Consider the following 23596-nt stretch of genomic DNA (forward strand, 5'->3'; position numbering starts at 1 on the left):
ATGAGTGTTAATTGAAAGAGTGTGTAGTAATTGTCTAGCACACTCTACAGCCTCTAGTGAAAGTGTTAACGCTTTAGTTTTGACAAGTATCCGCATCAGAAGAAAAAAAATACCACCTATCGTTTTCTTTGCATAATCAAGTGACGCGTTTTCCCCGTTTTCTACAGCATTTTAAAGAGTCACCTTCGTAGAATTGACGCCACGCCTTGTGCAACGAGGCGGACGGGCGCTCAGCGGGGAGCCGAAATGTCGACATTGAAGTAATTGGGTTCAGATTTTTTTGGCCTGACGGTTGAGAAGGTAGACCAGCCTCGTGTCGTCGTGCCACGCTGGCCAGTAACGACACACACAAAAAAGCGACGAAGAACGACCATGTAACCTGACCTCATAAAACAGTAACTAAACCCTCTCAAATGGTAACTTAGCCCCCTTGAAAGATAACCTAGCATCTTGAATAGTAAGTTAGCCTTTTTATATGATACTCTACCCCTTGAATGACAACACAGCCACCTTAGATTATAAATGACCCCCCAAAATTGTAATCTAGCCCCATTGAATCGGGACTTAGCCCCTTTTAATGGCAAGCTATCCCTCTGAATTGTAACCTACCAAATTAAAACGTAATTCAGAACCCATTAAATTACAACTTCGCCCCCTTAAATGATAACATAGCCCCTTTTGACATGTTTTGTAGCCCCCTTAAATGGTAACATAGCCCCTTTTGACATGTTTTGTAGCCCCCTTAAATGGTAACATAGCCCCTTTTGACATGTTTTGTAGCCCCCTTAAATGGTAACATAGCCCCTTTTGACATGTTTTGTAGCCCCCTTAAATGGTAACATAGCCCCTTTTGACATGTTTTGTAGCCCCCTTAAATGGTAACATAGCCCCTTTTGACATGTTTTGTAGCCCCCTTAATTGGTAACATAGCTCCCTTCATTTTAGTTACCCAGACTCCCCTTAAATTTGGCCGGCGCTATAGGCGAACACGTAAAAAAAAACTAACTTAACCCCCTTCAAATGGTTAACTAGCCCCCTTTGCTCAGGTTAGTAGATGAATAACCAGCCTTATTTTTAGTTCTTAGGCGCATTCAAGGAGCAATTCAACCATTTCATATTCACATTCAAACACATTCGTTAGGCCTTTAGCATATTCATTCCACTACCCCATTTACCAAGAGCACATTCAAGTAGTCTAGAATCCTGTTGCATAATGGATGGGTGGAAAGCGTCACTCTCGATACCGTCTGTTCTGGATCAATAAAAAGAGGTCGACATAGGCCATGCCCCAGAAATATTTGTTTTATGAGAGTATTTTTATTGGTATATTGCTGTGTGGTGGTGGTGGTGGTGGTGGTGGTGGTGGTGGAGGTGGTGAAGATGGTTGCGGTGAGACAGGGACGAGAGAGATGGTGACAGAGGTTGCGTCATTGTGTCTTGGAAGAGGAGGAGGAGGAGGAGGAGGAGGAGGAGGAGAAGGAGGAGGAGGAGGAGGAGGTTGACAACGGGGAGTGGCAGATGGCTGAGGAAGGTCACAATCAAGCACACACACACACACACACACACACACACTCACACACACACACACACACACGCACACGAACATTTAATTATCAATATTATCCTCAGACAATCAACATTTCTCGTAGAATTCTCAGACTCTCAGGCGACGGCGTAAGATAAGGAGGAGGAGGAGGAGGAGGAGGAGGAGGAGGAGGAGGAGGAGGAAATAGAAAAGGATTGACAGTGATGACGATGAAGAAGGTAAAGAAGAAGAAGAAGAAGAAGAAGAAGAAGAAGAAGAAGAAGAAGAAGAAAGAAAAAGAAGAAGAGGAAGAAGAGGAAGAAGAAGAAGAAGATTAAGGAGAAGGAGGAGGAGGAGGAAATAGAAAAGAACTGACTGTGATGACGATGACGAAGATAAAGAGGATGAAGAAGAAGAAGAAGAAGAAGAAGAAGAATGAAGAAGGAGGAGGAGGAGGTGGAGAAAAAGAAAAAAGGAGAAAAAAAGGAAATACAGGTGAAAAAAATAATAACTATAATAAGATAAAGAATAAAAACAAGAACAAGAAAAAAAGAACAAGAGCAATATCGGGAACAAAAACAAAAGAAAATAACAAACAAAAGACGCAGAAACAGACAACAGACATCAGGAAAATAACGAAAAAAATTGAATCGAAAAAAAAACAAGAAAAAAAAAGTAAAAATATAGAAAAATAACAATCCAACCAAAAATATGAAAACAAAAAACAAAACAAAAAAAAAATCCTTGAAAGAAAAAAATGAAAAACGGAATCCACTAATTACTCTGTTCCAATCAATGAGACTTTACCTGAAATACCTATCAGTGCGCAGGTGTTCAGCCCACTAATGAATCCCTTCCCTTAATAGCTAAAGGTCAAGGGTAGGGGAGGATTGTAAGAGATTAATGGAAATGGAAAAAAAAGGTACAGAGAATGGGAAAAAAGGTAGATGATAATGGGAAAAGATAGAGAGAGAATGGGAAAAGATAGATGAGAGTGGGAGACGATAGAGAGAATGGGAGAGAGATATATGGGATGGAAAAAATAGAGAATGTGTAGATAGAGAAAATGGGAAAAGAAAAAGAGCATGGGGAGAGAGAGAGAGAGAGAGAGAGAGAGAGAGAGAGAGAGAGAGAGAGAGTATCATAAGGAGACTAGAATAGAATGAATGAAGGAGGAAGTTCTGTTGTGCTCTCTCTCTCGCTCTCTCTCTCTCGTATGACTTGCTCTACCGGTGTCCTGTCTGACCTACTTTATGGGGTAGAGGAGGTTGGGGGGAGGGAGGGAGAGAGGGGGGAGGGGGGCAAGGTTAGGGGGGGAAGGATTGAGAGAGGGGAGGGCACTGAAGGGAGGGAGTCAATTTGGGAGGAGGGGATGGAGGGGGAGAGAGGTAGAGAGAGGGGAGAGGGAGACAAGGTTAGGGGTGGGGGGGGGAAGGAAGAAGGGGAGGGCATTGAGGGGAGGATAGCGAGGCATTTAAGGAGGGGGGAATGAGGGGGATGAAAAGTTGCATAGAGGGGGAAGGGGAGGACGTTGAGGGGGGAGACGTTTAAGTGAGGGGGTTAGGGAGGGGAAGTTATGGGGAGGAAGGGAGGGAGGTGGGGAGGGGAAGTGGAGGAGGAAGGAAATATGGAGGATAAAGGGAAGAAGGTTCAAGGTAACATATTGACCCCCATCTTCACCCCCCTCCCCCCTTTCCTCTTACTCCTAGACCACCACCACCACCAACAACAACAACAACAACAACAACAACACTTCTTCATACTACTGACGCACTACTCCTAAAGCAAACACCATCATCACCATCATCATCATCAACAACAACAAATGCAAAAGTACCGTCATCACCATAAGTATCATCACCACCGTCACTCATCACCATCGTCATCCGTAATAAACAAAACACCTCTTCATCACCATACCAGAAGCAGCCGTGACCAGGGAGTCGAGTGAGAAGCCATGAGGAGGGAGGAAGGGAAGGGGGTCAGAGCAAGGAATGAGAGGAAGGGAAAGACATGAGGGAAGGGAAGGAGGAAGGGGAGGAAGGGTGGGTAAGGGAGGGCATGGGAATACAAGAATGAAAGGGAGGATATGTAAGGGAAGGGGAGAGAATATAGGATGAGAGAGGGAAGGAAAGTGATTGGGAAGGGGAGGGAAAAAGGAAGGGGAGAGGGAGGGAAGGGGAAGAATATGCAGGGGGAGGAGGGACAGGAGAAGAATTGAAGTGAGGGAAGGGAACGGAAGGAAGGAGGAAGGGGAGAGAAGAGAGAGAGAGGCAAAGAGAGATGGCGCCACTATAAACACTTGCCTGCGCCATGACGGGCTGGGGCCGAACACCATCCAGGCCCCTTCAAGCAAGCCTACCGGCGCTATAGGCATAAAAGAGAGAGAGAGAGAGAGAGAGAGAGAGAGAGAGAGAGAGAGAGAGAGAGAGAGAGAGAGAGAGAGAGAGAGAGAGAGAGAGAGAGAGAGAGAGAGAGAGAGAAGTAAATAATACACAAACTTAGAAACAGAAAGGCGAGAAACTTTTCTGAAATGAACAAGAGAAAGATTAGGACGCCAGAGAGGTGGAGAAGGAGGAGGAAGAGGAGGAGGAGGAGGAGGAGGAGGAGGAGGAGGAGGAGGAGGAGGAGATTAAAAGGAGGAGAGTGGGGTGCATAGAGTGACTGCTTTATATTTTTTCTCTCTCCCCCTTCCTAGTCTCCTCTCTTCTCCTCTCCTCCCTTCTCTTCCATTCCCTTCCTTCTCTTTCCCTGTATCAGAACACAAGCGATAGGAGTCAAGTTGCTGGAGATGTCGGAGAAAAAAAGACCAAAAACAACAACAGCAATACAATACAAATGAACCCTGTTATAAGTCCTTCCATTGTGCGCGTGGGTTTAAAAAATGACGAATTCGCACGGGTTTGCAGTAACTGGTACGGGGGGGGAGGGATGGGGGAAGGAAAGGGGGGAGAGAGAAAGAGTCAGTAGTGGTTAGGAGTCAGAGGGAGGAGGAGGGGAGGGTATGCAAATGGAGTTAAGGAGTGAGGGAGGGAGAGAGAGATGGTGGGACGGGGAGAGAGTAAGAAGGGTAAGTGAGAGGAGTGGGGAGGTTCTTTTTCCTTTCCTGTCAGCTTTGTCTGGAGGGATGGGGGGGTGGGAAGGAGCCTTCGCCTTTGCTGTCCTTCATCTTCCATCTTTGATAAGATAGTTAGTGTAGCTTGTCACAAACAGCCTCGTAAGGACCAGCAGGTCTGCTGTTATTTGTTCTTCCTTTGTGAGCCGCGACGGTGGTGGTGGTGGTGGCGTGGCGTTGGTGGATGGTGAGAGGGGGGTTAGTGGATGAGTGGAGGCGGGGGTAGCCGGTGGTGGTGGCGGGGTGGGCATGGGGGCGGGGGTGGTGGTTGTGGGGTGGGCGAGGGTGGTGTAGGTGGCGAGAGTGGAGGTGGTAGTGCCGGTGGTGGCAATGGTGGTGGTGGGGGGTGCAGGCAGTGGAGGCTCCCGGCGGGTACTGTTAGTCCACGCCGCGACACACCCAGCGCGGGGTATGCCGGGCACGCAGCGTGGCATTAACGCCTCGCCAATACTGTAGTCGTCACTCCTCTGCTTCCTGGCCTCCTGTCTGCCCGCCTCCCCCCCTCTTCCTCCCTCGCTCAGTGCCTCCCTCCCTGCCTCCCCCCCTCTTCCTCCCTCGCTCAGTGCCTCCCTCCCTGCCTCCCTCCCTCTTCCTCCCTCGCTCAGTGCCTCCCTCCTCCTCCCTGCTCAGTGCCTCCCTCCCTGCCACCCTCCCCCTTCCTCCCTCGCTCAGTGCCTCCCTCCCTCTTCCTCCCTCGCTCAGTGCCTCCCTCCCTGCCTCCCTCCCTCTTCCTCCCTCGCTCAGTGCCTCCCTCCCTGCCTCTCTCCCTCTTCCTCCCTCGCTCAGTGCCTCCCTCCTCCTCCCTCGCTCAGTGCCTCCTCCCTGCCTCCCTCTTCCTCCCTCGCTCAGTGCCTCCTCCTGCCTCCCCCTTCCTCCCTCGCTCAGTGCCTCCTCCTGCCTCCTCCTCTTCCTCCCTCGCCTCTCCTGCCTCCCTCCTTCCTCCCTCGCTCAGTGCCTCCTCCTGCCTCCTCCTCCCTCGCTCAGTGCCTCCTCCTGCCTCCCCTCCTTCTCCTCGCTCAGTGCCTCCCTCCTGCCTCCTCCTCTTCCTCCCTCGCTCAGTGCCTCCTCCCTGCCTCCTCCCTTCCTCCCTCGCTCAGTGCCTCCTCCCTGCCTCCCCTCTCCTCTCTCGCTCAGTGCCTCCCTCCCTGCCTCTCCCCCTCTTCCTCCCTCGCTCAGTGCCTCCCTCCCTGCCTCTCCCCCTCTTCCTCCCTCGCTCAGTGCCTCCTTCCCTGCCTCTCTCCCTCTTCCTCCCTCGCTCAGTGCCTCCCTCCCTGCCTCTCTTCCTCCCTCGCTCAGTGCCTCCCTGCCTCCCTCCCTCTTCCTCCCTCGCTCAGTGCCTCCCTCCCTGCCTCTCTCCCTCTTCCTCCCTCGCTCAGTGCCTCCCTCCCTGCCTCTCCCCCTCTTCCTCCCTCGCTCAGTGCCTCCCTCCCTGCCTCTCCCCCTCTTCCTCCCTCGCTCAGTGCCTCCCTCCTCCTCCCTCCTCGCTCAGTGCCTCCCTGACTTCCTCCCAGAGAGAGACAGACAGACAGGGATACAGAGATAAAAAAAAGATAAATTCAAACCGAGACGCAGAGAAACAGACAAAGAAAGGAGACGAAGGTACAAAACAGACATACAGACAGCCAGACAGGGATAGACAGACAGAGAGACACACACACAGACAACCTTGTCCAGGCGGCTATCCACACAATCGGCCTTGGGTGGATTGCTACTTTTGAGACTGTTGAAATCACTGCCTCGTCCTGGAAAACGAATGACGTCACCGCTGTTGAACAAGACGAGGAGGGAGGAGGAGGAGGAGGAGAAGGGGTGGAGGGAGCGGCGGGAACGGAGACGGGAAAGGGGACGAGTGATGGGAAGGATAGGGTAGAGGGAAGGAGGGAAGGGTTGGTAAAAACAGGAAATGACTAAAGTGGAAGAAAGGAAGATAGGGGAGGAAGGAAAAGAGTAAAGAAAGGATAAAGAAGAGAATTGTAAGAGAAAAAGTAAAGTAAAAGAAAGAAAAATTAGATAAAGAGAACAGAAAGTAACAAAAGGAAGAGAAAAGTAAGAAAAAAGTTGTGAGAGGAGAAAAAAGAAAGATGGAAAGAAAACAAAGAGAGAAGCAAAAAGTAAGGGATAAAGGAAAGAATTGTAAGATGAAAAAAAATATGGTAAAAGAAAGAAAAAATAGGTGAAGAGGAATGAAAGTAACAAAAGGAAGAGAAAAGAAAGAAATGAGTTGTGAAAGAAAAAAGAAAGTGAAAGATAGAAAGAAAGAAGTAAAGGGAGCAGGAAGTAAGAGGAAGATGATCGAAAGAAAGGAATTTAGAGAGAGAGAGAGAGGGAAGAAAAAGAATGTGCAGAATCGAAAAGAAAAAAATAAATAATGAAAACAGAAAGTAACGGACGAAAGACAATAGAAAGAAAAGAATTGTGAAAGAAAGAAAATAAGAAAGTGAAAAATAAAACAAACAAATAAATAACTAAAGAAAACAGAAAGTAACATAAGAAAGACTAGAAAAAAGAAAACAGGAAAAGAGGAGAAAAGAAAGAGGAAATGAAAAACAACCATTAGAGAGAAAGAAAGAGGAAAAAGAGGGACAACCTTAAAAAGAGAAGAAAAGGAGAAAAAACGAAGATATTAGGTCAAGGTCTTCACTAGGACACGAAAAGAGAAGGGGAACTGGGTCTGAGCGATGGACGGGAGGGAGAAAGGAGCATATGATAGAAGGGAGGATGAAGAGGGAGAGAAAGGGAGAAAGGGGTTGAAGGTTAGGAGGTTGTTAGAGTATAAGGGAAGGGAGACGTGAGGTACAGAATAAAGAAGAGGAAGAGGAAGAGGAAGAGGAAGAGGAAGAGGAGGAGGGAAAAGAGAAAGCAGTGAGAGAGAGAGAGAGAGAGAGAGAGAGAGAGAGAGAGAGAGAGAGAGAGAGAGAGAGAGAGAGAGAGAGAGAGAGAGAGAGAGAGAGAGAGAGAGAGAGAGAGAGAGAGAGAGAGAGAGAGAGAGAGAGAGTATTTTAGTATGCAAGGACCGACGATCTCTCTCCTGGAACTTCTTGTTAAATCGAAAGTAAGGTCATGTGTGTGTGTGTGTGTGTGTGTGTGTGTGTGTGTGTGTGTGACAGAAGAGTGATGGAGAAAAGAGTAGAAATATGGAAAAAAATGAAGATGCTGCCAGACAGAAAAATAAAGGGAGAAAAGGAAGAGGAGGAGAGGAGGAAGAGGAGGAGGAAGATGACGAGGAGGCGAAGAACATGAAAACAGATAAGAGAAGGAAGATGACGAAGAGGTAAAGAAATCAAAGAAAAAAGAAGGGAAAGAAAGAAAGAAAATAGAGAAAGGAAAGAAGGAAGGAAAGAAAAAAAATGATGTAAATAATAAAACCAAGTAAAAGAATATCCGCTCCTCAGGGTGAAAAATGACGTCATGAATCCCTGTTAGTGAAGCCTCGGATCCTCACGACTCAACGTTCCTGGAGATTCATTGAGTCCCGGAAGAGTGACATCAGACTCCCCTCCTTGACATTCCACTCTTTCACACTCTCTCATCCCACTCCGTCACGCACTTCACTCCGTCCTTCCGTCACTCAATCACACCCCACTCCTTCACATACCACTCCGTCACATCCCACTCCTTCACATCCCACGCAATCACACCCCACTCCTTCACATACCACTCCATTACATCCTACTCCTCACACCCCACTCCATCATACCCCACTCCATTACACACCACTTCTTCACATACCACTCCGCCACATCCCACTCCGCACACCATTTTTTCATACATTATGCAGCTCCAACTTTCGTAGATAGTATTAGCTGGTTATCGCGAGTCCAGCACGTGATTAGGCCATGGTGAATGATCTCCCTCAACACACACACACACACACACACACACACACACACACACACACACACACACACACACACACACACACACACATGCCTGTTTCCCCTACCTGTAGCTAAATGCCGCCCCTTTGGAGAGGTTCACAATGGAGCAGGACTTTTAACATCACTATATAATTTGCATACATGGGTGCAAGAGGGTTGGCTGTTTGGTTTTTCATTCCGTTGCCACATTCGTCCCCGTGGAAGCCCTGTGGAAAGGATTAGGGCCACTTTCACGATTTGCAAATGTGGATGCAGCAAGGATGTTTGTTTCCTAATATTTCTTGACTGACACACTCACACACACACACACACACACACACACACACACACACACACACGCACACATTTGAGAAGGGTTTGATAGATGTTGTGTTTGGGTCATATTCTTAAACATTGTGGCGCCTAAGCACACATTTGACAAGGCTTTCGTAGGAATTTAGGGCATTTCCAGGGTAATTTTGTGATCCTGGTGAGGGCAAGAAGTAACAGGAAAAAGACGCGAGAAAGAAAAGAAGAAACTGAAAGATGAAAAGAAAAACAAATAAAGAAAGAGAACAGAAAGTGAAAGAAGAAACACTAGAAAAAGAAAACAGGAAAGGAGAAGATAACAAAGAGGAAATGAACCTAATTAACAATAACAGAACCCAGCATATCTCCTCTTCGTTCTTTGGGAATAGTTGATGTGAAGGGTGGAAGCGTGACAGTGCTGGCCTTAGTATTTCTTTGGGTAGTTTTATGAGGCAGTTGATAGTTTGGCAAGGCCTCTGCGTCATGAATGTGAAATACGCTCACGACAACCGGAATGATCTCCTTTGTGGTTCTTTTGTAATATTTCTTGTGAGAGCAGAAAGCGCATGAGAATACCGACCTGATCAGTTGCCAAATTTTGAGAACGAGAAGTAGCAATGCCGAGCTAAACCAACCACAGATAAAACTAGATGACCAAAATATCTCCTTAAAACGATGTCATTAGTGGGAGAAGTTATTTTTATATCTACATTGCAACACGAAAGACTCATTTAGGGGAAGTGACCTTAAACCTATTATTCGTCAAGTCATTTTTGCAATAGAATGATCTTGCTGGTTAATGCATGATCCCTGAGCTTTAAGTATCGCGTGTGTGTGTGTGTGTGTGTGTGTGTGTGCTTCTGGCGACACATACAGACTTCGGTTTATATGACTATGTAGACTTATGGTAGGCCTATATATAGATAGAAAGTATTGTGGAAGAAAACGAAAGGTGAAGCTTCAAAGGGGAAAAAAGAGGAAAAAAGGAGACGGAAATGAGAGGAATAGTGAAAGTAAAATGAATATGAAGAAAGTGAATGTAGAAAATATGAAAAAAAGATAAAATAGGAAAATAGAAAATAGATAAATAAGCAAATAGAAAAAATCGAAAAATTAAGAAAAAGAAACAAAATGACACGTGAGAGATGAGTAGTAGAAGGAAGAACAATATGAAGAAAAAATAAGTGACGAAATAAAGAAGAAAAAAAATGAAGATAACGAAGAACAACAAAACAAAAACAAGGAAAACAAAACGAGAGAGCTAAACCCGAAAGACCAGAAGCACAAGAACAAGAACAAGAAAAAAAAAACAGTAAGGAAGTGAAAATGAGTGAAAGTAAGATATACAGAAAACAAGAAAACAAAGGAAAGACAAAAAGATATAGAAAACGAAAGTAATGAATAAAGAAAGAAAGAAAATTAGATAAATAGAGATAGAAATAGAAGCAGAAGAAAAATAATATGAAAAACAAAACTAAAAAAAAAGAGATATAGAGAAAACTGAAGAAAACAAAGGAAAGAGAAAGCGATAGAAAACGAAAGTAATAAACAAAGAAAGAAAGAAAAATAGATAAATGGAGAGAAAAATGGCAGTAGAAGAAAAATATGAAAAACGCGAAACTAAAAAAGAAATAAAATAAAATAGGGTAGAAATGAAAAAAAGATAAAAGATAAAAAAAATCAATATATAAGAACCATTACAATAAGGTTACTTGCTTAAAAAGGTAAATCTACTCAATAGGTCTTGTTGTTAGTCATAGGAGAAGGAGAGTGAGACATAGACAAGGAAGAGGTGAAGGAGAAGAAGGAGGAAGAGGAGGTGAAGGAGAAGGAGGAAGAGACAAAGTTTAAACACACAGAGAGAGAGAGAGAGAGAGAGAGAGAGAGAGAGAGAGAGAGAGAGAGAGAGAGAGAGAGAGAGAGAGAGAGAGAGAGAGAGAGAGAGAGAGAGAGAGAGAGAGAGAGAGAGAGAGAGAGAGAGAGAGAGAGAGAAGGGTCATACACAATAGGACAAATATAAATAAGAGCAGAAAGAAAAGAAGGAACAAAAGAGCGGATGAAGAAGGAGGACGAGGACGAAGAGGACGAGGATGAAGATGAGGGAAAGGAGGAGAATGTGGAGCACTTAAGAGGATGGCAGCAAGAGGAACATGAGAAAGAGGAAGAGGATGATCACGAATAACGAGAAAAAGGATGATGAAAATAAGAGAGGAAAATAACCATAACATCATCACCACCCACCTGGCTCACCATACACACCTGTCATCACCACCACCACCACCACCAGCACCACCACAATCACCATCACATCCCCTCGGAATTAATGAAGTATAAAAAGCCACTAATATGAAAATAAAAGAGAGAAAGACATATAGTAAAAGGGAAGAGGAGAAACATGAAAAAAGAGGAATAGGATAATCACGAATAACGAGGAAAATAAGAGTGAGGATGAAAATAAGAAAGAGGAAGACGGAGGGAAAGTAAAAGGAAAGAGGAGAGAAAGTAAAAGAGAAGAGGAGGAACATGAAAAAAGAGGAGACTAATGACGTATAATAATAAGAATAAAGATGAGAATAACAAAAAGAAAGAAGAGAACGTGTGAAAAGTAGAGAATTAGAGGAGAGGAAAAAAAGGAAAGAAGGATGATGCTGAAAATGAGGAAAAATGAGGAGAAAGAGAGAAAGAAGAACCCAGAGAAGGAGAGGAGAAGGACGATTAAAGAACAGAACAACAAGAAGGAGGAGGAGGAAAAAGAGGAAGAGGAAGAGGAGATAAAAGAGAAAACGGAAAAACCTGAGCATTTCGTTACATTTCACTTTCCATTGCAATAGGAAAGAGGGGGTGAAGGCACTATCTCTCTCTCTCTCTCTCTCTCTCGCCCCCAACCCGCCCCAACACTGTTTTCCGGGGCAGAGGAAGGCGTGGGTGTTGGTAGGGGCGGGTCGTGGGGTATGCAGGGCGTGGTGATGAGGGCGTGGAGGACTTAGGAATGGTGGTGTTGGTGGTGATGATGGTGATGGTGATAGTGGGTGGGGCAACGCCAATGTAACCACCCGCCAAGTTGAAGTAGCCGGTGGTGGTGATGGTGGTGGTAATGGTGGTGGTGATATACTGGTGGTGGTGGTGATGGTGGTAGTGATGCTGGGGGTATACTGGTGTGTGTGTGTGTGTGTGTGTGTGTGTGTGTGTGTCTGAGGCTCCTCTTCCTCCCGCCTGGCCCCGCGCTCCGCTCCCCCATACCTCCCAGCCGCGCCGCTCACCGCCACTCCCGCTAGCCAGCCAGTCAGTTGCTCAGAGGCCGTGGCTGCCGCAGGGCCGTGGGTAGCAAGGCAGCGACAGAAGCAACAGGTGCCCGGCGTTCGCGACTGTGCCGAAACAAAGGAAGCGAAAGCAATAGTCATACGAATGCGAGAAAGCGCAAGAGAAGTGAAAAAGAAAATGTTTATGTTTTAGTCTGAAATGAAATAGTTGGAGTTTGAAGAGTACGGTACCGGGTGCTGATTGTGGCTGCTGCTGCTGATGGTGATGGCTGTGTTGGATTAGTCTGTCTGTCTGCACGTGAAATCCAACAGTGCTCCAATATAACAAAGAGGAAAGCTGAAAGTTCTTGATAGTGTGTGCAGGAAAAAGCCTTTGGGGTGTGTGTAAGTGTGTGAGTCGCTACGTTTAAACAGTGAAGCGAGTGTGCAAGCAAGCAAGCGCCCAGGCAAGAAAGCAGGCAGGCAAGCAGGCAAGGCAGGGGAGCGAATAGACAGGGCAAGAGGGAAGCAGGTCGCCTCTCCGCAACTCAACTGTGACATTTCCCGCATGGCTCTCAAAGGTACTGTGCCATTCACTTTCATTGCTGCTACTGCGCCTACTACTACTACTACTACTACTACTACTACTGTGTGTGTGTGTGTGTGTGTTCGTGTGTGTGTGATGGGATAGGTGTTGATAGTGTTTCATCGCAGCATCCATCTCATTCTCTCATCTCTCTCTCTCTCTTCTTCTTCTTCTTTTTCTTCTTCTTCTCCTTCTTGAACATTATTTACTGCCGTGATTTTTAGAGAGAGAGAGAGAGAGAGAGAGAGAGAGAGAGAGAGAGAGAGAGAGAGAGAGAGAGAGAGAGAGAGAGAGAGAAACAGAATCATTCCCTCAACACACACACACACACACACACACACACACACACACACACACACACACACACACACACAAACACACTTATCCTTCTCATTTTCACACTTCCTGTATTTACCCTTCTCATTTTACCCTAATTAGGCACCTGGCTTTGACCCCCCCCTTGCCCTACCTCCCCCTCCCCTCACCCCTACCCCTTGTAGCGATAGTCTTGACCTCAACTCGCTATGAAAGGTCAAAGGTCAAGGGCGATTCTGACCTATGATGCATCGCTGGTTTCCTTGCAGTAGGAGAGAGAGAGAGAGAGAGAGAGAGAGAGAGAGAGAGAGAGAGAGAGAGAGAGAGAGAGAGAGAGAGAGAGAGAGAGAGAGAGAGAGAGAGAGAGAGAGAGAGAGAGAGAGAGAGAGAGAGAGAGAGAGAGAGAGAGAGAGAGAGAGAGTGTGTGTGTGTGTGTCAGTGGTTGCAACGGGGTAACAATTCCACTTTTGCTGTTTTTTTGTTGTTGTTTTTGTTTTGTTTTTGTTTCTTCCTCCAACTATTTTTTTTCTTTTTGGATTTAAGGAGATCAATAGGATTTTTTTCAGTTTGTGTTGTTGTTGACTAGAGTACTGTTGTGTGTGTGTGTGTGTGTGTGTGTGTGTGTGTGTGTGTGTGTGTGTGTGTGTGTGTGTGTGTGTGTGTGTGTGTGTGTTTACCTGTTTGTTCTGCATAAGTAGATGAGGGGAATACCCGGAAGGAGGTGAAGTAGTGGTTGTGTTAGTGGTGATGATGATGGTGATGGTGGTGGTGATGATGGTGATGATGGTGATAGTGGTGTTGATCGTGCCCTTCAAAGTCTTTAACCTACTCACTTATCCTTCTCTCTCTCTCTCTCTCTCTCTCTCTCTCTCTCTCTCTCGTCACAGCCTCCAAAGAAAATATTAGTGGTTTTTATGCTTCATTAATTTCAAAGGGAGGTGATGGTGGTGATGGTGGTGGTGATGGTGATGGTGGTGATGACAGGTGTGTATGATAAGCCAGGTGGGTGATGATGGTGGCTCTTTCATTTCTTCACCATCATCACCATCATCACCACCACCATCCCAGTCATCATCATCATCATCATCATCATCACGTTCACGAGAAATGAAATAGGAATGACCTCATCGTTTGTTTAATCCTCCTCCTCCTCCTCCTCCTCCTCCTCTTCCTCCTCCTCTTCTCTTCCTCTTCCTCTTCCTCTTTCTTCCCATTTACGATTAGCGGTCTTAAATAAAATAAAAAAGCAAGTAGATGGATAGATAAAAAAATAGATATCGTCCTCGTCAACAACAACAGCAACAATGTGACTGAGGAGGAAGAGGAGGAAAATGAGGACAAGAATATAAGAGAAGGGGAAGAGGAAGAAAAAGTATATGAGGAGTAGGAGGAAAAGGAAGAAAAGGAGGACAAAAATGATAAGAAAGAGGGAGAAGAGGAAGAAAAAGATGATGAGGAGGAGGACGAGGAAGAGGAAGAAAAAGGGGAAGAGAATGGAGATAAAGAGAGGGAAGAGGAAGAAGATGATGATGAGGAGAAAGAGGAAGAAAAAGAGTACGAAAACGAAAAGCAAGAAGGAGAAGAGGAAGAAAAAGATGTTGAGGAGGAGGAGAAAGAGGAAGAGAAAGGAGATAAAGAGGGGGAAGAGGAAGACGATGATGAGAAGGAGGAGTCACGATAATGATAGCAATAAATAATAATAATAATAATAATAATAATAATAATAATAATAATAATAATAATAATAATAATAATAATAATAATAATAATAATAATAATAATAACAACAATAATAACAAAAGTAAGAGAAGCATTGTGTCCTTAAAATCGATTACAAATATACTTTCACCCTTAGTATTAATTTAACTATAAGAAAATTATACATGAACTTCCGTCTTGGAGAAAATATCATTGCAATCTAAGTTCAAATCACGTATTCAATGTTCACTTCCTTCCTATTATATCCTAAAGGTCACTGATATTTTTTTTCGGCATTACTCGCATGATTTTTAAGACTCACTTCTTTAATTATACTTTTTCTCACCTCCTTGAAGTTTTGTTGTAGGTGACAAGGACGAGAGAAAGCTTGTAGTGTGTGTGTGTGTGTGTGTGTGTGTGTGTGTGTGTGTGTGTGTGTGTGTGGATGTTTTATGGATGTGTTCTCATTAATACGCGCACCCACCCTCTCCACCTGTGTCCTGTGATGAATCTGTCAGTTTATGTCACTATTTGTATGTATCCAGGAATGTATCAATTATCAATCTGTCTGTCTGTGTGTCTGTCTATCTTTTTGTCTGTGTATGTATCTATGGTGTGTCAGTATGTATCTGTCTCTTTGTATACCTGTTTTCTTTACTGTCTACCTGTCTGTCTGTCTGTGGTCTTTCTCTCGCCCGCGTGAAACATCAGTTGTGGGAAGAAATTGGTTACAGCTTCGTTCTGTCACAAGCTTTCTCTCTCTCCCGTGTGTGTGTGTGTGTGTGTGTGTGTGTGTGTGTGTGTGTGTGTGTGTGTGTGTGTGTGTGTGTGTGTGTGTGTGTGTGTGTGTGTGTGTGTGTGTGTGTTTTATTCTATTTTATTATTATTATTATTATTATTATTATTATTATTATTATTATTATTATTATTATTATTATTATTATTATTATTATTATTATTATTATTATTATTATTATTATTATTATTTTATTATTATCCTCATCGTCATCTTCATCATATCCTCCTTCTCCTCCTCACCATCCCCTCACCCTGGTTATCCTTGCCTAACATCATCAGTATCATCATCAGCCGTTAATTTTTTTCAACGGGACATCGGCTTTTCCCAACTTATCCGCCTCTCTATCTGATGTTTGTGTACTCTGCCCTGCTTCGGTAAAAGATCATACTTCATCCCTTCACCTGCCTCTGCCTTCACTCCTGTAATCCCTGGGTCGTCACTCTTCCTTGATTTGCACCCTGTTCTGCATAACACGGGGGCTTCGTGGTGCAGTGGTTAGCACACTTGGCTCACAACCGAGAGAGCACGGGTTCGATTCCCGGGCGGAGTGGAAAAATTTGGGTGGCTTTTCCGATACCCTACGCCCCTGTCCACCCAGCAGTGAACGGGTACCAGGTATTAATCGGGTGTTGTGGCCCGTCTCCTGGGGTCTGTTCCCTTCTCCTATAATTCCTTCCCCCTCCTGTCTCTCTCCGGCATATGACCACAGATGTTGCGACGACTAAACGAAACTTTCCAACTTTTTTTCTGCATAACACACGAGGGTCGGGCAGCGTTGCAAAATTGTCGTACTCTGAACACTGCATTTACCATTTTTAAGATACAAGATTGTCGTAAGCATACAAATAACGATAGAAATTTAAAGTTATCGTTAAAACGGTTAAATGCAGATGATTTTCGTTCTTTTTGCTCGTTATAATCGGTCAGAAACTACGAAAATGCGATACGATGTGTACGATAATTTGCCAACGCTGGGGCCGGGGCGGGGGAGGAGGCTCGTCACACAGTTATCTTCCCTCGGCGTCACCTGCGACTCTCACTTTTACAAATCTTCCTCAGCCCGCCGCCACATGGCCTGGGCGCGGCAGCTGTATGGGAAACCTGCTCATTGGCGGCTCGTAATAGAGGGTTTGCGGCACTTGAGTGGGTTTTATTACGACTCTGAACATTATTGATAACTGTGGACATTTGGCAAACAGTGGACGCCGTCTGCATAAGAGCGGTTCCGATTTTTTTTCTTTGAGAGGGGGGAGGGGGGTGTCATTACCAGGAGAAAGTGCAGCTTATGTCATCAAAGAATTACATGGAGAATATCTTCGAAAATATCTATTCCATAACATTAATATTCACGCGTGACGCTGCCTTCGACTTGAACTCTTTCAAGTGAAGGGTATCTGGACACCTCTCCTCCCGAAACTGACCTCTCTTTCGGCCACCTATTTGGATTCTTTTTGGGAGCAGCGAGTAGCGGGCTTTTTTTTTATTATTGTTTACTTTTTTGTGCCCTTGAGCTGTCTCCTTTGTTGTAAAAAAAAATAATACGTTGAGTTTTCGTGTTATCCTTAGGAACTCTTTCTGTCATCTTCCACAGGAGCAGCGTGCAGGTTAGACTTACTTTCTTCATCTTGGTAGTTTCTAGCTCCTGTTTTGTCTCCTTAGCTTCCTCCCCGGAATATAAGAACAGAGGAAAGGTCGTTCAATACTGTAAAATGACGAGGTAATGCCAGCGAAGGGACCTGAGTGCGAATGTGGATGTTAAGTAACTTATGAGATGTGTAGTGGTGGTGATGGTGGTGGTGGTGGTGATGGTGGTGGTGGTGGTGATGATGGTGGTGGCCTCGGGGCTGGAACACGGAACGGCGCGAGGAAGTGCCGCAGTGACTCAAAAGATGGCTCCCCGTGATGCCTGAACACACACACACACACACACACACACACACACACACACACACAAACAGATTGATAATTGATACATTCCTGGATACATACAAATAGTGACATCAACTGACAGAAACATCACAGGACACAGGTAGAGAGGGTGGATACGGATATTAATGAGAAAACATCCGTAAAACATACACACACACACACACACACACACACACACACACACACACACACACACACACACACACACACACCAAGGAAAACAACAAAACAAGGCAGCAGCAGCAGCCATCCGCCTTGAAGCACTCACAGTTTCTGACAAAGATGGGCCCAAGAAAATGTTCCTCGTCAGAAGTTACAAAAGAGATATTTCGCAACACTTTGCCGAAGAAAAAAAGTATGTATCCACGTGTGATATATGACGGGAAGGCTGCGACACACACACACACACACACACACACACACACACACACACACACACACACACACACACACACACACACACACACACACACACACACACACACATAAAAAATCAAAACACGTAGTAATTGTAGATAGGTAGACAGAGAGAGAGAGAGAGAGAGAGAGAGAGAGAGAGAGAGAGAGAGAGAGAGAGAGAGAGAGAGAGAGAGAGAGAGAGAGAGAGAGAGAGAGAGAGAGAGAGAGAGAGAGAGAGAGAGAGAGAGAGAGAGAGAGGGGAGAGAGAGAGAGAGAGAGAGAGGGATTACGACATGTGTGTGTGTGTGTGTGTGTGTGTGTGAGAGAGAGAGAGAGAGAGAGAGAGAGAGAGAGAGAGAGAGAGAGAGAGAGAGAGAGAGAGAGAGAGAGAGAGAGAGAGAGAGAGAGAGAGAGAGAGAGAGAGAGAGAGAGAGAGAGAGAGAGACCCCCTCCCCCCACACCAAATCAAACCGTCAAATATCAGTCAAACGCCGTTGCTTTGGGATAAAAACAAACATTTGAACAAACAGACAAAGACAAACAGATCCAAGAAAACACAAACAAACTTGCGGCCTAAACACACACCGTCGGGAAGTGGCAAGCAAACAGAGAAGTGGATGAGTGGAAGCAAAGTGGAAGAACGGACTTGAGGGTCACGTGATGGGTGGAAACACGATTAATACCTGGAAATAGTTACGTAAATTCATGGATAGGAGGAGAGATGATAATGGATAATAAGAATATGAATAAAAAAGAGGAAAAGAAGAACAAGAGGAAAACAAAACAAAACAAGAAAACAAGAACAAGAAGAAAAGAAGAAACTAAGATCGTAAGATGAAAGGAAAGACTAAAAATAAAGACAATAGATAATAGGAATAAGAATAAAAGAAGAAGAAGAAGAAGAGCAAAACAAAGCAAGAAAAACAAAAACAAGAAGAAAAGAAAAAAACTAAGATCGTAAGATGAAAAAGGAAAGACTAAAAATAAAGACAATAGATAATAGGAATAAGAATAAAAGAAGAAGAAGAAGAAGAGCAAAACAAAGCAAGAAAAACAAAAACAAGAAGAAAAGAAAAAAACTAAGAACGTAAGATGAAAAAGGAAAGACAGAAAACAAATACAAAAACAAATATTCTGAACACAAACAAAGAAAACAAGACACAAAGAACAAAACAAAAACTAATAATATAAACAAACAAAGAAGAAACTAAACTAAATAAAATAAAAAAGATGAAAGTGGTCCCAACAAAAAAAAAAACATCTCTAGCAACAAAAAGAAAGAAAACAAAAATAAAAATAATAGGTAGATAGATAATAGATAGATAGTGACAGGCTTTCAGAAACTGCCTTATTACGTATTATATTTCTTTTCGTCTGATTATAAGAAAGAAAAAAAATGTAAAGAAAGTAATAAACAACATTAAAAAAAAAAGATATATCCACGCGACAGAGAAATTCAAACACTGGATAGATATTTTTTTTCCTTCGGCTGACCTAAGGAGAGAGAGAGAGAGAGAGAGAGAGAGAAATATGTTCGGGTCGGCACCGTTGGGGCCACGAACTCTCTCTCTCTCTCTCTCTCCTCCTTCCCTCCTCTCTTCCCTCCCTCCTCTTCTTTCTTTCCAGCCTCTCTCCCTCGCTCCCTTCTCTCCCCTTCTCCCCTTCCCTACTTTCTCTCCTCTTCTTTTTCTCTCTGCTCTCTCTCTTCCGTTCCTTTCCTTCAAGCCTCTCTCCTTCACCTTTCTCTCCCTTTCTTCCCTTTCCTTCTTCCTCGCTTCCCTCCTTTTCTCCTTTCCTCTGTCCCTTTCTCCCTTCCCTTCCCTCTCATCTCCCTCCCTTTCCTCTCCACCTCTCCCTTCTTTCCCTTCCCTCTTTCCTTGCTTCCTTTCTTCCTTCTCTCCCTTTCCTCTCTCTCTCTCTCTCCCTTCCCCTCCCTTCCAGCCTCGTCCAGGAGTCAGGTTGGCGCCACTGAGGAGGTCAAAAAACAAATGACCAGCGTGTTTCTCTGCCCCGCGTTCCGTTTTCTTCTTCGTCGCGTGCTGGCAGGTCCCGTTCTCTGGTCTGTGGTTTCTTTTCACTTCGAACCTGGCGAACCCGTACGGTATTCCCCTGGAGCTGCTGATGCCTGACGGGGGTGGTGTTGATGGGGCTGGTGTTGGTGGTGTGTTGGTGTTACTGATGTTATTATGATGGTGGTGGTGCTGGTGTTGGTGGTGTGTTGGTGTTAATGGTGTTGTTATGATGTTGTGGCGCTGGTGTTGCTGGTGTGTTGGTGTTACTGGTGTTGTTATGATGTTGGTGGTGCTGGTATTGGGAGCGGGTTGGTGGATTTTTCTGCTGTGAGTCTGCAACGCGCCCCCAGACGTATGATCCCCCTTGGTTAGTTAGTATTCCATTTTGTTTTTGTTTTTTTCATTTATTTAGTTCCTCATTTTTCTTTTGTTCTTGATATTTTGTTTTCTTTCTCTATGTTCTTTCTATTTATTTATTTTTCTTTCAATCCCCTTTTTCTATATTGTATTCTTAACTTATTCCTTTTTTTCTTTTTTCTCTTCTTGTTCCTGTTCTTCTTGTTCCTGTTCTTGTTCTTCTCCTCCTTCTCCACTTCTTTCTTCTTCTTTTTCTTCGTCTATATCAATATTTAAAGAACGGCAACCTCATCATCATCAACATCATCAACATCTTCAGAAGAAAAAGAAAAAGGAAAAGAAAAAGAAGATAAAGAACAAAAAAAGAAAAGAAAGGAAGCAAACGGGAAGAAGAACAAGAGGAAGAAGTGAAGAAGAAGAAGAAGAAGAAGAAGAAGGAGAAGAAGAAGAAGAAGAAGAAGAAGAAGAAGAAGAAGAAGAAGAAGAAGAAGAAGAAGAAGAAGAAGAAGAAGAAGAAGAAGAAGAAGAGGAAGAAGAAGAAGAAGAAGAAGAAGAAGAAGAAGAAGAAGAAGAAGAAGAAGAAGAAGAAGAAGAAGAAGAAGAAGAAGAAGAAGAAACAGAGGAAGATACAGAAGAAGAAGAAGAAGAAGAAGAAGAAGAAGAAGAAAAAAAAAAGAAGAGGAAGGATGAGGATGAGGAGTATGATGATGAGAAGAAGAGGAATAATAATAATAATAATAATAAGAAGAAGAAGAAGATGAAGAAGATGAAGAAGGAGGAGGAGGAGGAGGATCAGAAGAAGAAGAAGAAGAAAAAGAAGAAGAAGAAGAAGAGGAAGAAGAAGAAAACCAACAATCATGTCAGTATTTTGCGTCGCAGGAATCACTTTCATTTTCTGCTTCTCCACTTTTTTCCTCCCTGTGGCCACTTTCTTCGTACCCTCTTGTTTGTTTGCTTACTTTCCCTTGTTTACTTTTGCTTCCTTTGTTTACTTTTGCTTCCTTTGTTTACTTTTGCTTCCTTTGTTTACTTTTGCTTCCTTTGTTTACTTTTGCTTCCTTTGTTTGCTTACTTTCCCTTGTTTACTTTTGCTTCCTTTGTTTACTTTTGCTTACTCTGTTTTGTTTTGTTTTTCACTGAAGGATTTTATTTGAGAGAGGGAAAGAAAGAAAGGAAGGAAGGATGGAAGAAAGAAAGAAACAGTAGAAAGGAAGGAAGGAAGGAAGGAAGGAAGGAAGAAAGAATTAAAGAAAAAAACAAAGAAAATAAAGAAGGGGAAGAAGGGAGGATGGAAGATAAAAAGACTGAAAAACAAACAAACAAAAATAGAAAAAAAGAAGGAAAGAAATATGAAAGTATTAAGGAAAAGAAAGAAAAAATCGAAGAAAGAAAAAAAAATGTAAGAAAAAGATGGAAAGAAAGAGAGAGAAGAGGAAAAAGAATAGGAAAAAGTCAAGGAAATAAAGATAATTCAGTAAACCGTAAGGAAGGAAAATTAATATGAAAACGTTGAGGAAAAAAAAGAAAAATATAAAAAGACGCAAACAGGTGGAGAAAAAAAAACATGAAGGAATAAGAGAAAACAGGAAATACACACACACACACACACACACACACACACACACACACACACACACACACACACACACACACAACAAAGAGGAAAATATTGAGAGTTAAGAGGAGAGAGTGAGGGAGGGAGGGAGGGAGGCTGTTGAAGGTGAGGGGGAGGGGGAGGGGAGGAAGGAGTGAAGGGTTAAAGGGGGGATGCTGGCATTGAGCTGACGGGAACAGGTAGTGGGGAAAGGGGGGGAGGGGTGACCTGTTGACCTTACCTGGGGAATGACCTTTGACTTAGAGAGGGGAGTGGAAAAGAGGGGATAGGGAGAGGGAATGAAGGGGAACGGAAGGGATAGGAGGAGGGGGAAGGAAGGGATAGAGAAGCGAGGAGTGGGAGGAAAGGATAGGACGAAGGGAAGAGGAAGGAAGGGATATGGAGGGTGAAGGGTTGAGGAGATAGGGAGGAGGGAAAAGGAAGGAAGAATGAAAGGAGAAGGAAGGGGTAGGAAAGAGAGGAAAAAAGGAAGGAAAGGGGAGGAAGGAATGAGAAAGGGTATGGCATAAATGAGGATAAAGGAAAAAAAATATTGTATACTAGGGAGGGGAAGGGAATGAGGGAGAAGAATTTGGGGAGGAAGGGAGGTAAAGGAAAGGGAAAGGGAGTCAACAAGGGAGTAAGGGAGGAAAGGGCAAGGCAAGGAAGTAGGAATGAGAAGGAAAGGGAGAAGAATTTTGGGTAGAAGGGCAGGTAAAGGGAAGGGGAAGGGAGTCAGTAAGGGAGTAAGGGAGGAAAGGGCAAGGCAAGGAAGTAGAAAGGGGAAGGATATGAGGGAGAAGAAATTTGTGGTAGAAGGGCAGGAAGGGAGGTAAAGGGAAGGGGAAGGGGGTCAACAAGGGAGTAAGGGAGGACAGGGCAGGGGAGGAATGACGTAAGGGGAAATGTAGGGTAAGAGAAAGGGGAATGGGTAAGAGAAATGGAAGGAAAAGAACGTAGGGGGTTATAGAAGGTAAGAAGAGATGGTTAGAATATTTGAAGAAAGGCAAGTATAGATAAACAGGTAGAGAAAATGGAAGAACTAGGATATTAAGGGTAAACTAAGGGAAATGGGTAACAGGGAGGGGAATGGGGAATAGCAATCGTGTTTTTTAATAGAGGAAAGGCAACTGTTAACAAAGGGAGAGGAATAGAGGTGGAGAGAGAGTGGGAGGGATGACGAAAGAGAGGTAAGGAAAGGGAAGAAGGAGAGGAAGGTGAAGGAGGAGGAGGGAGATATCAAGGCATTTAACAGAAGAAAGGGAGGAAGGAATGAGGAAGGAGAAGAGGATAGAGAGAGAGAGAGAGAGAGAGAGAGAGAGAGAGAGAGAGAGAGAGAGAGAGAGAGAGAGAGAGAGAGAGAGAGAGAGAGAGAGAGAGAGAGAGAGAGAGAGAGAGAGAGAGAGAAGGAAAGAAAGAAAAAATGAGAAAGAAAAAGAAAGAAGGAAAGAAAAGAAAGAAAAGAATGAAAGAATAAAAGAAAGAAGGAAAAAACGAGAGAGAGAGAGAGAGAGAGAGAGAGAGAGAGAGAGAGAGAGAGAGAGAGAGAGAGAGAGAGAGAGAGCATATAAGACAAAGACAGAACACAAAGGAGAAAGAGAGGGAGAGGAGGGAAGAGATGAAGGAATGTTATATCGCTCACCTAAAACTTGACAAACCGATCCTTTTCAATCATCCCCTTAATCACCTGGGCCATCCTTACCTGTCTCACCTGCCCCCCCCACCCCCCCGAGCCGTCCTGGACACACCTGCCAACGCCCACAAACTCACCTGTCCCATTCCATAAATCTCGGAACAACAACAACCACAACAACAACAACAACAACCACAACAACCACAACAACAACCACAACAACAACAAC

The 23596-nt window shown here is 44.2% G+C and overlaps 2 protein-coding genes across 9 annotated transcripts in view; both read left to right on the forward strand.

The window, feature by feature from the left end:
- Positions 1-23596, forward strand: part of LOC126987966 (mucin-19-like) — a 207597-nt gene that overhangs the window by 94422 nt on the left and 89579 nt on the right. The gene's annotated exons all lie outside the window — the stretch shown is intronic.
- Positions 15535-23596, forward strand: part of LOC126987968 (integumentary mucin A.1-like) — an 88417-nt gene continuing 80355 nt past the window's right edge. The window contains exon 1 of the mRNA XM_050845656.1: positions 15535-16058. The gene's annotated coding sequence lies outside the window, so the exon portion shown is untranslated. The remainder of the gene's footprint in view (positions 16059-23596) is intronic.

The sequence above is a fragment of the Eriocheir sinensis genome, chromosome 67, assembly GCF_024679095.1.
Source record: "Eriocheir sinensis breed Jianghai 21 chromosome 67, ASM2467909v1, whole genome shotgun sequence".
NCBI lineage: Eukaryota > Metazoa > Arthropoda > Malacostraca > Decapoda > Varunidae > Eriocheir > Eriocheir sinensis.